Source organism: Peromyscus eremicus, chromosome 8a, assembly GCF_949786415.1.
Source record: "Peromyscus eremicus chromosome 8a, PerEre_H2_v1, whole genome shotgun sequence".
NCBI classification, from domain to species: Eukaryota; Metazoa; Chordata; class Mammalia; order Rodentia; family Cricetidae; genus Peromyscus; species Peromyscus eremicus.
This window is the reverse complement of record NC_081423.1, coordinates 60,748,006-60,762,349: the sequence shown is the minus strand read 5'-3', so window position 1 is coordinate 60,762,349 and position 14,344 is coordinate 60,748,006.

The window sequence follows — 14,344 nt, the reverse complement described above, 5'->3', positions numbered from 1 at the left end:
TTCCTCCCTAGAGTAGGAGGCTCCAGGGGACCACAGCTGACTCCTCCAGGCACAGAGGATTGAGTCATCCTGCAGGCGTCAGAGCGGGTAGCAACAGCTCCGCTGATCTGTATGCAGCTCCAACTCCCTCTCCAGTTCAGAGTTTTGGAGCCGTCTTGTTCGAAAGTAAAGAACAGAACACAGATGGCTGGTAACGGGATCCCACAGGGGCCTCCTTTCCCACTGAGTTCATCCTGCTAATCCTTTTACAGAAGAGAAAATAAGTGGTAAATGGAAAAAGGGAAAAAAGACTATAGCTTCTCCAGTCTACCAGCTCCGTTCTGTGGGTCTTGGTAGGAGGTCTCTGAGAAGGACTCTCACTGTCTGTTAAATTTCCTAGCCAGATCCCCTTCCTGGTCTCTTCTCCCTGACCCCTTCTTTCACTTCATTCTCCCCATTTTCCACCCTGGCTCCCGGTTCTTTGTGGCTTTGAATCTGATGGAGTATGTTGTCAGAGATGCCTGAATGCCTTCTATTTGAACGAGACACTTTTTATTTATTTATTTGTTTGTTTGTTTGTTTGTTTGTTTTTATTTAGGTTTTTTTAGAGACAGGGTTTCTCTGTGTAACTTTGATGCCTGTCCTGGATCTTGCTATGTAGACCAGGCTGGCCCTGAACTCACAGAGATCCACCTGGCTCTGCCTCCCGAGTGCTGGGATTAAAGGTGTGGGCCACCACCGCCCCGCTATTTACTTATTTTTATTATCATTAATTTTTTTTTCATATAGCTGGTCGGTGATGGCGCACGCCTTTAATTCCAGGACTCCGGAGGCAGAGCCAGGCGGATCTCTGTGAGTTTAAGGCCAGCCTGGTCTACAGAGTGAGTTTCAGGACAGGCTCCAAAGCTACACAGAGAAAGCCTGTCTTGGAGGAAAAATCATGTGTGTACTGGGCTATTAAAAGAAAGTTTTTCTGGGAACCAAATCCAGGGCCTTGTACTACTAGACTCACATGCTCCTCCCTCCTCAGCCTCACAGGTAGGTGGGACTGCAGGTATGAGCTACCACAAATGGCTGCATTGCCAGTTATTAGCTGCTTGAACTCAGACAATTTGCCTAACCTCTTGGGCTGTAGGTAAGGATTCAGACCATCTCTATATATACTTTACCAATCGGCTTGCAGATTAAATAGGTAGAAACAAGGAATACAGTAAGTGATTAATAAGTATTTTCTTGGGCTCCCTGTTACTATAAGTGCCAGGTCACTGTTTTCAAGGTGTGTGTGTGTGGGGGGGTGTTTCCTAACAAGAAAGATATCATTTATGTTCCAGAGCTGCTGAAGCAATTGTGCAAAGAAAGATAAACACTGTTTTTCTCTAACTGGAGGATTCTTAATGAAGGTTGATGGCTTTCTCTCTCTTTTTTTCCTCCTCCACTCTTGATGGCTTCTGGCTTTCTCTTTTTAATTATTTATTCATTCATGTATGTGTGTGTGTGTGTGTGTCTACACATGCATGCCATATTATGTCTGAGGAAGTCAGAGGACAACTTTTGGGAATCTGTTCTCTCCTTTTTTTTTTTTTTTTTTTTTTTGGTTTTTTTGGTTTCTTTGGAGACAGAGTTTCTCTGTGTAGCTTTGCACCTTTCCTGGAACTCGCTTTGGAGACCAGGCTGGCCTCGAACTCACAGAGATCCGCCTGGCTCTGCCTCCCGAGTGCTGGGATTAAAGGCGTGCACCACCACCGCCCGGCTTGTTCTCTCCTTCTATCATGGGTTCCAGGTATTGAATTCAAGTCATCAGACTCAGTGGCAAGTGCCTTTACTGGCTCCAGCCATCTCATCAGCCCTAGTTTTTTTTTTTTTTTTAAGACAGGGTTTCTCTGTGTAGTCCTGGCTGTCCTGAACTCGATTTGTAGACCAGGCTGGCCTCAGACTCACAGAGTGACCCTCCTCCCGAGTGCTAGGATTAAAGATCTGAGCTACCACCGCCTGTTGATATTATTCCTTTTCACATCTATTTTTTTTTCTGTGTATGTGGAGGAGTGGGGTGTATACTACAACATGGGTATAGAGCTCAGAGGACAACTTGTAGGAGTTGGCTCTCTCTCCTTCCATCAGGTGGATTCTGGGACTAAACCTCAGGCTATTGGGCTTGGCCATCTCTGTCTCTACCCACTATGCCAATGGTTTTCTTGTAATTTTAAAAAATAACTTATTTATTCTTATTTTATGTACATTTGTGTTTTGCCTGCATGTATGTCTGTGTGAGGGTGTCAGATCTTGGAGTTACAGACAGTTGTGAGCTGCCATGTGGGTGCTGGGAATTGAACCCAGGTCCTCTGGAAGAGCAGCCAGTGCTCTTAACTTCTGAGCCATCTCTCTAGCCCTCTTGTAATATTTTTATATTCCCTCTTGGAAGAGAAGATGCTGGACTGCTGATTGACTGTGTGACCTTTGGTAAGTTGTTATCCCTCCTGAAGGATCTCCTTCACTCCAGAAAAACAAGGAGGAGTGGTTGCAGTCTGTGTGAACCGCAGAGAAAAGTTAAGTATAGGATGATATTGTCCTTGGCATCAAGAATACCCAAAGTGTTTATGCTGCCAACTCAGATGCCACTGTTGAATTCATGTGATTGCCAAAGGCTCAGCTGACACAGGGCTGTGGCTGGACATGGTTCCTTTGTTCAGACAGTAAACATGTGCACTGTCAATTATACTAATGTGTGTTGCTCTAGTTGGAGCAGGAGGAGGCTGATGATGAGGCCAGGACACTGCACCTCATTCTGTCTGACCAGGAGCTCTCTGGCAACACGTTTTTCCTGTCTCTCTTTGTAACTGGTAATTAGGTTCTCAGCTGAGCTGTCAGGCATCTTGACAGGTTTCATGGGCAGTCACCAGCTGACAATTTACAACTTTGGGTTTTTCACAGCTGGAATGTTCCCTCCCAGGAAACCAAGGTGTCTCAATCCTGTGCTCTTCCCATTGTGTGAGCAGGATCTGAGAGCAAGGCTAGCTTTCTTAATGCATTGTCTAGATCCCAAGCAGTAGGGGTGTGGGACATCTTTGCATTTGTGTATGGGAGAGCTGACTGTGGCTTGATAATGAAGTGGGAGTCACCAAAGCTAGAAATGGCATGGGAATAGGATTTAATACAGCACCCTCTTCCTTCCTTTCTTTCTCCCTTTTTTTTTCTTTCTCTTTTTATTTTTGAGACAGTCTCATGTAGCCCAGGCTGGCCTGAAACTTGCTTTGTAGCCAAGGATGATCTTGAACTTCTGATCCTTCTGATACAGCTATCATCCACCATGTCTGGTTTACAGAAACCTGGAGGTTAAACCCAGAGCTTCATGCATGCTAGGTCAGAACTCTACCAACTGAGCTATATTCCCAATCCAGAACACAATTTTTTTTTTTGAGCGGAGTTTGTTTGGGATTTTTGTTTTCACTTCTTATTTTATTCTTGTATGTTTGTACACATGTATATACACATGTATGTGGAGGCCAGAGGTGTCTTTCAGAATGACTGTCCACTTTATTTTTTGAGACAGGGTCTTTTACCGAACCTGGAGCTTGCCCATTTGGATAGACTGACTGGCTAGCAAACCTCAAGCATCTTCCTGTTCCCACCCTCCTGGTGCTGGGATTGTAGGCATTTGATCCCTTTCTTTGCTTGTTTGTTACTTTTTTTTTTTTTTTTTTTTGAGACAGGGTTTCTCTGTGTAACAGAGAAATTTGTATACCAAAAATTCAATTTGTGTACCAGGCTGGCCTCGAACTCACAGAGATCCACCTGCCTCTGCCTCCCAAGTGCTGGGATCAAAGGCATGCGCCACCACCGCCCATCAGATCTATTTATTTTTATTTCCTGTGTATGAGTGTTTGCCTACTTGTGTGTATGTGCATTGCATGCATGCCTGGTGCCTGTGGAAGTTCCAAGGGCATCAGATCCCTTGGAACTGCTGTTATGGATGCTTGTGAGCCACCATGTGGATGCTGGGAACCACACCCTGGTCCTCTGCAAGGGCAATGAGTGCTCTTTCCTGTTGACCATCTCTCCAGTCTCAACACCCAGCTTTTAAGTAGGCTCTGAGGATTGGATCACAGGTCCTCATTCTTGCGCTTTATTGACTGGGCTGTCTCCCCAGTCCCCTGACCACTTGAAGTTTTTTTAAATATGTATTTTTATTGCACATATGTGTGCCTGCAGGACGTGTAAGTGCTATGGTCTTGTGTGGAGATCAGAGGTCAACTTTCCAGAGTCAATTCTCTCTTTCTACCATGTGGGTCCTGGGGATCAAACTCAGGTTGTCAGGCTTGGTGAGTGCCTTGCTCATTAAACTGTCTCTCAGACCTCTCACTTCTATAGTCCAGGCTAGCTTTAAACTCATTGTAATCCTCTTGTCTCAGCCTCTTGAGTACTGTTGCTGTAGGCATGAACCACCATGCTAACTGACAGGGCACCCCCCCCTCCCGTCCCCCTCCTGTCCCCACCCCCTTGCTGGGGATGAGCCTGGGCATTGCCCTTGCTAGGCCAGAGCTCTGCCTCTGCGCCTGATCCCCAGCCCCATCTGGGTGTTTTGAATGATAAAGCTGAAGAGAAAGTTCAAATAAAACCCCTAAGAGTTCATAGTGAATAGAAAACCGGACCAGGGACAAGGATGTGCCAGCCCTAGGAGCTGCAAAACAGGGACGATGTGAGCCTGGGAGCTCTCCGGTCAGCCAGGCAGCAGGGCGAGGGGAGTGTGTGTGTGTGTGTGTGTGTGTGTGTGTGTGTGTGTGTGTGTTGGGGGTTCTCGTTCTTCAGTTCTTTCCTGTCTAGGTCAGAGCTCCCCAGATTGGCTTTGATGCTTATCCTGATCATGGCGCCAGTCAGACTGTCCCACAAAGCCAATCGCGCTGCTCATCTCTTGTCTTTGCTAGCTAGCAACCATTGTCTTTCTTTCTGGTCACCGTACCTTAGTTTCTTCCTGGGAAGCAGCTTCTCCTTTATTCACAGTCTACTCAGGGGTGTTCATGCTGAGTTTAGGGCGTCCTGGGGATGGGATGTATTTATCAGAGTAAACTGGTGTCCAGCATTCCCCTAGGTCCAGCTCAGGAATGGCAAGCTGACCTTCAGATTCAATCAGAACCTGGGGCGTCATAAGGTTTTCTCTGGCATTTTGGAGAAATAACGAAACATTTAATGTTTATTGAGTGTTCAATCCTGTATCAGGGAGAATTAGAAACACTGAACTTATTTTATTGTGTTCAATAACCATATTAAGTGTGGATGATTATTACTCCCTTTTATAAATGGTGGAATTGAGGCAGAGAGAGATCTAGCCCAGGGCCTCACGCATGCTGAACATGTAATCCACCGCTGAACTCTGTTGCCAACCTGGCACAAAAAAAAAAACAAAAAAAAACCCGTTTGCTACCTACCTAAAAATACTTTAAAAGCATGTGGAAGCCAAAATATTCTTGTTTTCCTTAAGCTGCTTTGGGTCTGCTTTTGTGTCATTTATAACCAAAGAGTTTTTCTTTCCCATGAGGCTATGTTCTTGAAGCTAGGAGTGTACCTTCTTACTCATGTCTACATCCAGAGCCTGGCATGGCGAACATAGCTGACATTCAATGAGTACTGTCTATCAGTTCAGTCATTCCACAACATTTTCTGTGATGTGTTAGACATTGGAATAGGTGTAGAAAGTAGAAATCAAATGGAGTACATGAATGTTGTTTACCTACAGTGTACAGAGAGAAGCAATTGTGGGGTGAGCGTGACAGAGAACTCTAGGCAAAGAAAGGCTCCCTCGCATGCTGGAGTCCTCAAAATTTGCCGCTACTTTGGTACTATGTGTTTGACCTGTGGGTGTTTCTGGGTTCTTGCACCTGCCGGATGTTTGCAGGGTTATCTGAGGTTCTAGGAATGTTTGGAATGCTTCTCCATGGGATGAACATGCATGCCACAGTTCCAACTGTCACATGAACCATGCATTTTCTAGTAGGCCTCTCTGCGAAACTTTAAGTCTCGAAGTATATCCTGGGCCTGGAGAGATGGCACTGGATGCTCTTCCAGAGAACTTGGGTTTTTGTTTTTTTTTGGTTTTTCGAGACAGGGTTTCTCTGTGTAGCTTTGCGCCTTTCCTGGAACTCACTTGGTAGCCCAGGCTGGCCTCAAACTCACAGAGATCCGCCTGGCTCTGCCTCCCAAGTGCTGGGATTAAAGGCGTGCGCCGCCGCCGCCGCCGCCGCCGCCGCCGCCGCCGCCGCCGCCGCCGCCGCCGCCGCCGCCGCCGCCGCCGCCACCACCACCACCGCCACCACCACCACCACCGCCCGGCCAAGAACTTGGGTTTTATTCCCAACATTCACCTGGCTGTTCCCAACTGTCTATAACTCTTGTTTCAAGAGAATCTCATGTTCTCTTTTGGCTTCTAATGGCACTACATCCAGGTGGCTCACAGACACACATGCAGACAAACTCCCATAAACACAGAATTAAAATAAAAAAATACCCTATTAGACAGTGGATTGTGCACACCTTTAATCCCAGCACTCTGGTGGCAGAGGCAGGCAATCTCTGTGAGTTTAAGGCCAGGCTGGTCTACAAAATGAGTTCTATGACAGCTAGGGCTGTCACACAAAAGAACCCTGTCTCAAAAAACCAAAACCATACAAACAAACAATCAAACAAAACCCCAAAGCAATAATAAAAATAAAAGAATAAAAGTAATGGTAATGATGATGATGATAATGATGATAATAATAATAAATAACCCATTGCATTAGCATGCCCTATTTCCCAGAAGAGATCATAGACAGGCAGTTTTGCTGTAGTGAGGTGATGGTTTCTTCCACCTTAGGTGTCTCCATACTCTTTTAACCAGCATGCCACAGAACTCCTCTAACCAGCATGCCCACAGAACTCCTGTAACCAGCATGCCCACAGAACTCCTCTAACCAGCATGCCCACAGAACTCCTCTAACCAGCATGCCTACAGAACTCCTGTAACCAGCATGCCCACAGAACTGCATCATTTGGCCTCACCAACAATTAACTTCTACTTTGTAGTTAGTGAACATCTGTTGTTTCTGTCTGTCCTGTATTTCTCTTTTTCTGGCAAAAGTATCCTACGTTCCTTTTGGGAATATCCTTTCTGTGTACTTATTGTGGGAGAGTGACTCAAAAGTCTTACTGCTTGGTGAAGCAAATGGCCCAAGGGAGGCTTTTTTATGTTTGTTGTTTTGAGACTGAGTCTCACTATGTAGCCTTGGCTGGCCTTGAATTCATGGAGATCTTCCTGCCTCTGCCTTCTGAGTGCTAAGATTAAAAGCCAGGGGAAGCGCCCATGCTAACTTTTTCAGGATTGTTCATTTGGAGTCTATACGATGTTAGACCAGACCGAGAAGTTTCCTTTTGCTTTTAGGAGGCCAAATGAGGATGGTGTAGCTCTGGATCTTTAATGGCCATTCTTCTCAGTCCACTTTTCCTCCACCCCTGGTCCAACATCTTTTTGCCACATGAAAAAACAAACAAACAAAACAAAACACTAAGCTGCAATCCGTCCTCAGTGCGATTGCTGTGAAACTCATTATGAAAGCTGGAAACACTTCACAAGTCTCCAGTTCTGACCTTCCAGTCCTCATAAAGCTGTGGTTCTCAGTTTTCCTAATGCTGTGATCCTTTAGTACAGGTCCTCATGTTGTGGTGACCACCCCCATCATAAAATCATTTTTGTTGCTAAATCATAACTGTAATTTTGCTACTGTTATGAATCGTAATGTAAATATTTTTGGAGATAAAAGGTTTGCCAAAGGGGTCATGATCCACAGGTTGAGAACCACTCAACTCAACTTGAAGTTTCAAATTATTTCAATTTACTCTCTCTCTGTCTCTCTCTGTGTCTCTGTCTCTGTCTCTCTCTGTGTCTCTCTCTCTGTGTGTGTGTGTGTGTGTGTGTGTGTGAGAGAGAGAGAGAGAGAGAGAGAGAGAGAGAGAGAGAGAGAGAGAGAGAGAGAGAGAGAGCATGTCACATGTCACAGTGTGTGGAGAGCAGAGAACAACTACTGGGGGATGTTTTTTCCCTATACCATGTAGGATTGAACTCAGGTTGCCAGGGTTGGTTCATAGGCCATCTGGCTGGCTCCTCAGTTGCCTTCAGTTCCATATTTACAATATCCCACGCTCTGTGTGAGGGAAACTTACGAAAAGGGGGTATATGGGTGACCATTTACACAGTGCCATTTGATAACTGTATCAGATCTCTGCCCCCTGCTCGGAAGTTTCTGGACAGTGGGCAAGGGAAAAGCAGTTTAAGCAGGAAAGCTCAAGTACTAAGCAAGCTGAAATATTACATAAAACCAGAACTTTGGGGGAAAAGGCTCTTGTTATTATCAGTGAGTATGAAAACCATATCGAGGTTGACCAGAAGACTCGGTGGGTGAAAACACTGCTGCCAAGCCCAGTGACCTGAGTTTGATCTCTGGAACACACTGGAGAGAGGGAACCAACTCCTAAAATCACTAACCACCACATATACACCATTCATGCATACAAACATACTAAATAAAAACTTAAAAACAGTATCAGTAAAAGGAGAACTTGCTCACCATGTATGAGGCCTGAAATTCAACCCTTAGTACAAAAAGGGCCGGGGGGGGGGGGGGGGCCGCTACTAATATCAGAAAACTTTTAGATTCATTTCCTGTGTGTGTATGGTATCAATGACAATATTCAGGATTGGAGTACATGACATTAGTGGCAGTATTGGGAAACACCGAAGAATCCAAATTTATCAGCTGTACCTTTGTTCTTAGTATGGACACATACAGCTTTAAAACAAGATGCACTATATAGAGGAACATACCCAGGAACTGGGGGCTGAGCACAGTGTATAGAGAGAGAAAAAGAAGTGCTGGGGATGGAACCATGGCAGAGGGCTTGCCCAGTGTGCACAAGTCTTTGGGTTTGGTCCCCAGTGCTGCAAAATAAGCAAACGAACAATTGAATAGAATTTTCCATCTCCCTCTACTGCCCCCCCCCCCCAAATGCTGGGATCAAAGCCAGGACCTCCTACATGCTGGGTAAGGACTCTCTCCCTGACCTCTACAACACTTTCAGTTTCGGAGACTGACTTTTCATGGTGTAATAAATATGTCCCCCCATCACCACCCCCATTTGATTTGAATTGTCTTTTTTTTTTTTTTTTTTTCATTTTCTTTTTTTCTTTTTCAGACAGGGAACCAAATAACCCAAGCTGTCTTCAAAATTTGCTTTGTGGCCAAGCATAGTTTTGAAGTCCTGATCCTTCTTTGGTCTCCAGTTCCAGAATCCTGGGATTATGGCCATGTTGCAATACCTGGCTGAACTGCCACTTTCAACCAAAACAAAAAGGTTTCTTACTAGTTCAGTATTACTACTTAGTTAAAAAACAATACCGCTGGGCGGTGGTGGCGAACCAGGAGGTGGTGGCGCTCGCCTTCAATCCCAGCACTCGGGAGGCAGAGCCAGGCAGATCTCCGTGAGTTCGAGGCCAGCCTGGTCTACAGCATGAGATCCAGGACAGGCACCAAAAGCTACACAGAGAAACCCTGTCTCAAAAAACCAAAAAACTAAAACAAAAACAAAAACAAAAAACAAAACAAAACAAAAAAACAATACCAACAACAAGATCCTTAGACAAACGTGGCAGCAGCCCTCCTGTCGTCTTAGCACCGGAACACGGGAGGCTGGAGGACCAGGAGTTGGAGGTGGGGCTGGGGATGTGTTTCAGGTGGTAGGGTGCTTGTCCAGCATGGACACAGCCTTAAGTTCTGGTCCCCATTACACGTTTATAACTGAGGCACTTGAGCACTGGCGGCAGGAGCGCAGAAGTTCAAGGACTTCCTTTAAGATCCTCGTTGAGTTCACAACAAACTCAAAGCCAGCCTGGGCAACAGGAGACTGTCTTAAACAAACAAATGAACGAAGCCCAAAGATAATTCCAGGGTGTTAAGAACATGGGCTTTTCTAGGTTTTGATTACCAGCTGTTTCTGTTTCCTGTGTGGCACGAAGCTGGTGAGCATTCACATAGCTTTTTGTTTTTGAATCTTAGCAGATGTCAGGCAAAGGAAAACCATGACAAAATCACCAATTGGTCTTGAAGATAAATTCCAAAAAAACCTCTCAGTCCACAAACATTCTGCCCAACCTTTCCCATCGTCACAGATGTCCCAGACAATCACCGTTGTGAGACACTGATCATGGGATGCCTGCCAGTGGGTAGTGTCAGAGCAGTGGGATAAATATTTACCCCCTTACACATAGGCAATAATAGCTAACCATGTAAAACATTTTCCATGGGTTAGGCACAGAGCTAAGCTAAGCGTTTTACATGGTATTTTATGTAATCCTCCTGTAACCCTCTGAGGGGGTTAATGTCAACTCCATTTTTTTTTAAGTGGTACTTCAGATTGAACCCAGAGTCTTGTGCATGTCAAGCAAGTAATTCACTAACGAGCTGAGTCCCCAGCTCTCAACTAACCCCATTTCACAGATGAAGAGACACGCGCTCAGCATGCTTATTTTAATGATACAAGGTGAGGTGGTCGTTGAGAGTGGGTGGTGGGGCTGGGACTGGAAAATCAGTGTTCTCAGTGACAGCTGCACCTCCTTTCCAGCCACTGGTGAATTTCTCCAGGGCTGCGTTCTTCTTTTAGGCAGCTGCTTTAACTTATTCATGGCTTGCTGCAGAAGCTTATCTGATACTTGAGACTGAAAGCGGTCCAGGTCAGAACTTTCTCAGACTGAATTGCATGCTGCCATCTTTTGGTACCTTGACCCAACATTCGAGTATTCTTGTGGTTTAAAAGGGAAGGATTTGTTCCTTCCACTTGCAGAATATTTTAAAAAGATTGCATTCCTCAGTGCTTCCTCCCTGCTTCCCTCCCCAATCCATTCCCCCTTCCTTCTTTCCAGTGCCAGGAATCAAACCTATGGCTTTGTGGTGATATATTGTGTACCCTAATAAACTTTGGCTGAAGATCAGAGAACAGAACAAGCCACTAGATTAAACATAGAGGCCAGACAATGGTAACACACACTTTTTTTTTCCAGACAAGGTTTCTCTGTATATCCCTGGCTGTCCTAGAACTCACTCTGTAGACCAGGCTGGCCCCAAACTCAGAGATCTGCCTGCCTCTGCCTCCCTGGTGCTGGAATTAAAGGTGTGTGCCACCACTGCCTGGCTCTGTTTCTTTTCCTAGACTGAGTCAATCTAATGCAGTCCAGGGTGGCTTTGAACTCACAGAGATCCAGACGGATCTCTGCCTCCCAAGTGCTAGGATTAAAGGTGTGTGCCACCACTGCCTGGCATCTATGTTTAATCTAGTGGCTTGTTCTGTTCTCTGATCTTCAGGCAAATTTTATTAGGGTACACAATATATCATCACATGGCTTTGTGCATAAGACTGGTGTTTGAAAAAGATGTTCACAAGATGGATCCTATCATTGGAGAATGAAGGGCTTAACAAGTAACTCTGGGGGCTAGAGAGATGGCTCACTGGTTAAGAGAAGTGCCTGGTCTTCCGGAGGACCTGGGTTCATTTCCTGATGCCCACATGGCAGCTCACAACTGTCTGTAACTCCACTTCCAAGTATTCAACATTCTAATACAGACATACATGCAAGCAAAATGCCATTGCACATAAATAAAAATAAATAAATCATTTTAAAAAAAAGAAGAAGCCGGGCGGTGGTGGCGCACGCCTTTAGTCCCAGCACTCGGGAGGCAGAGCCAGGCGGATCTCTGTGAGTTTGAGGCCAGCCTGGACTACCAAGTGAGTCCCAGGAAAGGCGCAAAGCTACACAGAGAAACCCTGTCTCGAAAAACCAAAAAAAAAAAAAAAAAGAAGAAGAAGTAATGCTGAAACCAGGCATTGGTACTGGGGAGGCAGAGGCAGGAGAGTCTCTGTGAGTGTGAGGCCAGTCTGGTCTGTATAGTGAGTTCCAGGACAGCCAGAGCTACATAGGGAGACCCTTTTTCAAAGCAAAACAAACCACAAAAAAACAAAAACAAAAACAAAACCAAACCAAAGCAAAAAACATATACCACCCCCATAAAAAAGTAACTCTGTTCATGATCAGCTTTATTTTCTAGCCTGTGAAATTGCTCCTATCAGGCATCGTTCTAGAGATCCATCTGAGTGAGGGATGACAGCCACGTTGTAATCTGCTGTTATAGCTGCTCCTGGCACTGAAAACCAAAGTCTACGATGGCTACATGGAAAAATGGGAGTCAGGGACTCTAATTATCCAAGAGAAAGGGAGATAAACACAGAAGGAGGGAGGAGGGCTTAATGGAGAAAAAGTTCATGGGTACACTGATAACGTTCTAGAATACATTGAATGGGCTTCTAGTAATGTATAGATTTATTGGATGATTATTGGTTCCATGGAGTGCTTCACTGTTCTTTTCTAAATGGATAACTCTAAGACACATCCTTCTTACCAAAGTATATCCTCTCATTCAGCTTTCTATTTTATTTTATTTTTTTCTTCTCTTGTGAGGGAATAAAGATTTCTTCCTTTATTTTTTTCTTTTTCTTTTTTTTTTGGTTTTTCAAGTCAAAGTTTCTTTGTAGCCCTGACTCTCCTGGAACTCTGTAGATCAGGCTGGCCTTGAATTCAGAGATCCACCTGCCTCTGCCTCCTGAGTGCTGGGATTAAAGTTGTGTTCCAACACTGCCCAGTGGGAATAGAGATTTCTATAGGAAATATCAATGTGATTGCAAGAAGCTGACATTAACTGACACTGGGTAGAAGGATTACCGCCAACAATTAATTTCTCACTTAGATGTTTTTAATCTGTTATTAGGGATTGAACCCAGGGCCTCATGCATTCTAAGCAAGAACTCTATCATGAAGCAACATTTCCAACCCTTGTTTTTTGCTTTTTAATTTTTAATGGCTGTGCATTGTGGCTCATGCCTTTAGTCCCAGCACTTGGGAGACAGAGGCAGGATGATCTTTGTGAGTTCCAGGCCAGCCAGATCTATATAGTGAATTCAGGCCAGGCAAGGCTATATAGTCACACCCTGACTCAAAAACAAAAACAAAACAAATCACCAGAGTCTGTGTTCTGTCTGTATTTAGTGGCTGTGCAATGTTACTCAAAGTTACTTAGCTTCTCCAAGTTTATGTGTAATGGGAACCATCATTATATCACCTCTTTTCAAGGAGTCTAGGAAGACCACAGAAAACAAAAAATGTGAACACTACTTGCCACAGAGTAACTCTAAACATTAGATCTGTATTTTGTTTATTTAAGCTGGTTTAATGTGGTGGTATACACCTATAATCACAGTCCAGGGGAGGTGGAGGCAGGAGGATCAGGAGTTTAGGAGTTCAAGGTCATTCTTGGCTACATAATGAGTTCCAGGCCAGCCTGGGCTAGATGACCTACATGAAACCCTGTCTCCAAAAACTGAAAAGAAGGCTGACATGCAATAGAAATTCAACAAGGTTTTTTCTTTTCTTTCCATTCCATATAGTATTTTGTTTGTGTTTGTTTAAATTTTTTGTGACAGTCACTTAGTGTGTGTGGTGGGGGAAGGGACATATGTGTCATTGTATGCATGCGAACTCAGAGGTCCTCTCCCTCTACCATGTGAGTCCTATCCAGGGATCTAACTCGGGCTGTCAGGCTGGTGACAGGTGCCTTTACCTGTTGAACCATGATGCTGGGCCTTGTTTTCTGGGCCTGTTAGGTAGTTTGTTTGTTTCTAGATTGAGTTTTACTCTCAAGCCTAGGCTGGACATTGAATTCAAGGAAATCCTCCTGCAACAGCCTCCCAAATGCTAGGATTAACAGGCGTGAGCCGCCACACCACATGCCAATAAGTCGTTGTTAAATTGAGGTCACCGTGACTCAGTTCTTTACTGGGTTATGGTACTGAATTGTTCCACTGGACAGATGGTCATGATTTTCAGCGCACCTGATGACACACTGACAAGCTATCTTTTCCACATACAGATATATGTATGACAACAGCCAACAGACATGACACATACTTGGGCATCTCTTACACATACCCAAAACGTTCATATCACGCATATCCTTGGTCAATAGTTGACAAGAATACAAGATGACAGGAAGACAGTGTGCTTTGGATTCATTCACGCTTAGGTTCAGATTCTAGCCCTGCCCTCATCTACCAGCTACGTGACTTGGAACATAAGGTGCAAGCTCTTAGTAGCTTGGTTTACTTGTAATGGAAGTATTAATGTTGATAGAATTTTGTCACGTTGAGATTAACTTTTCTATCAAGATCAAAACATCATTGGTACTAATTGTTTTCTCTTAACAGTTTCCTGGCCCTAATTTATAGATTCAAAGGAAACCTA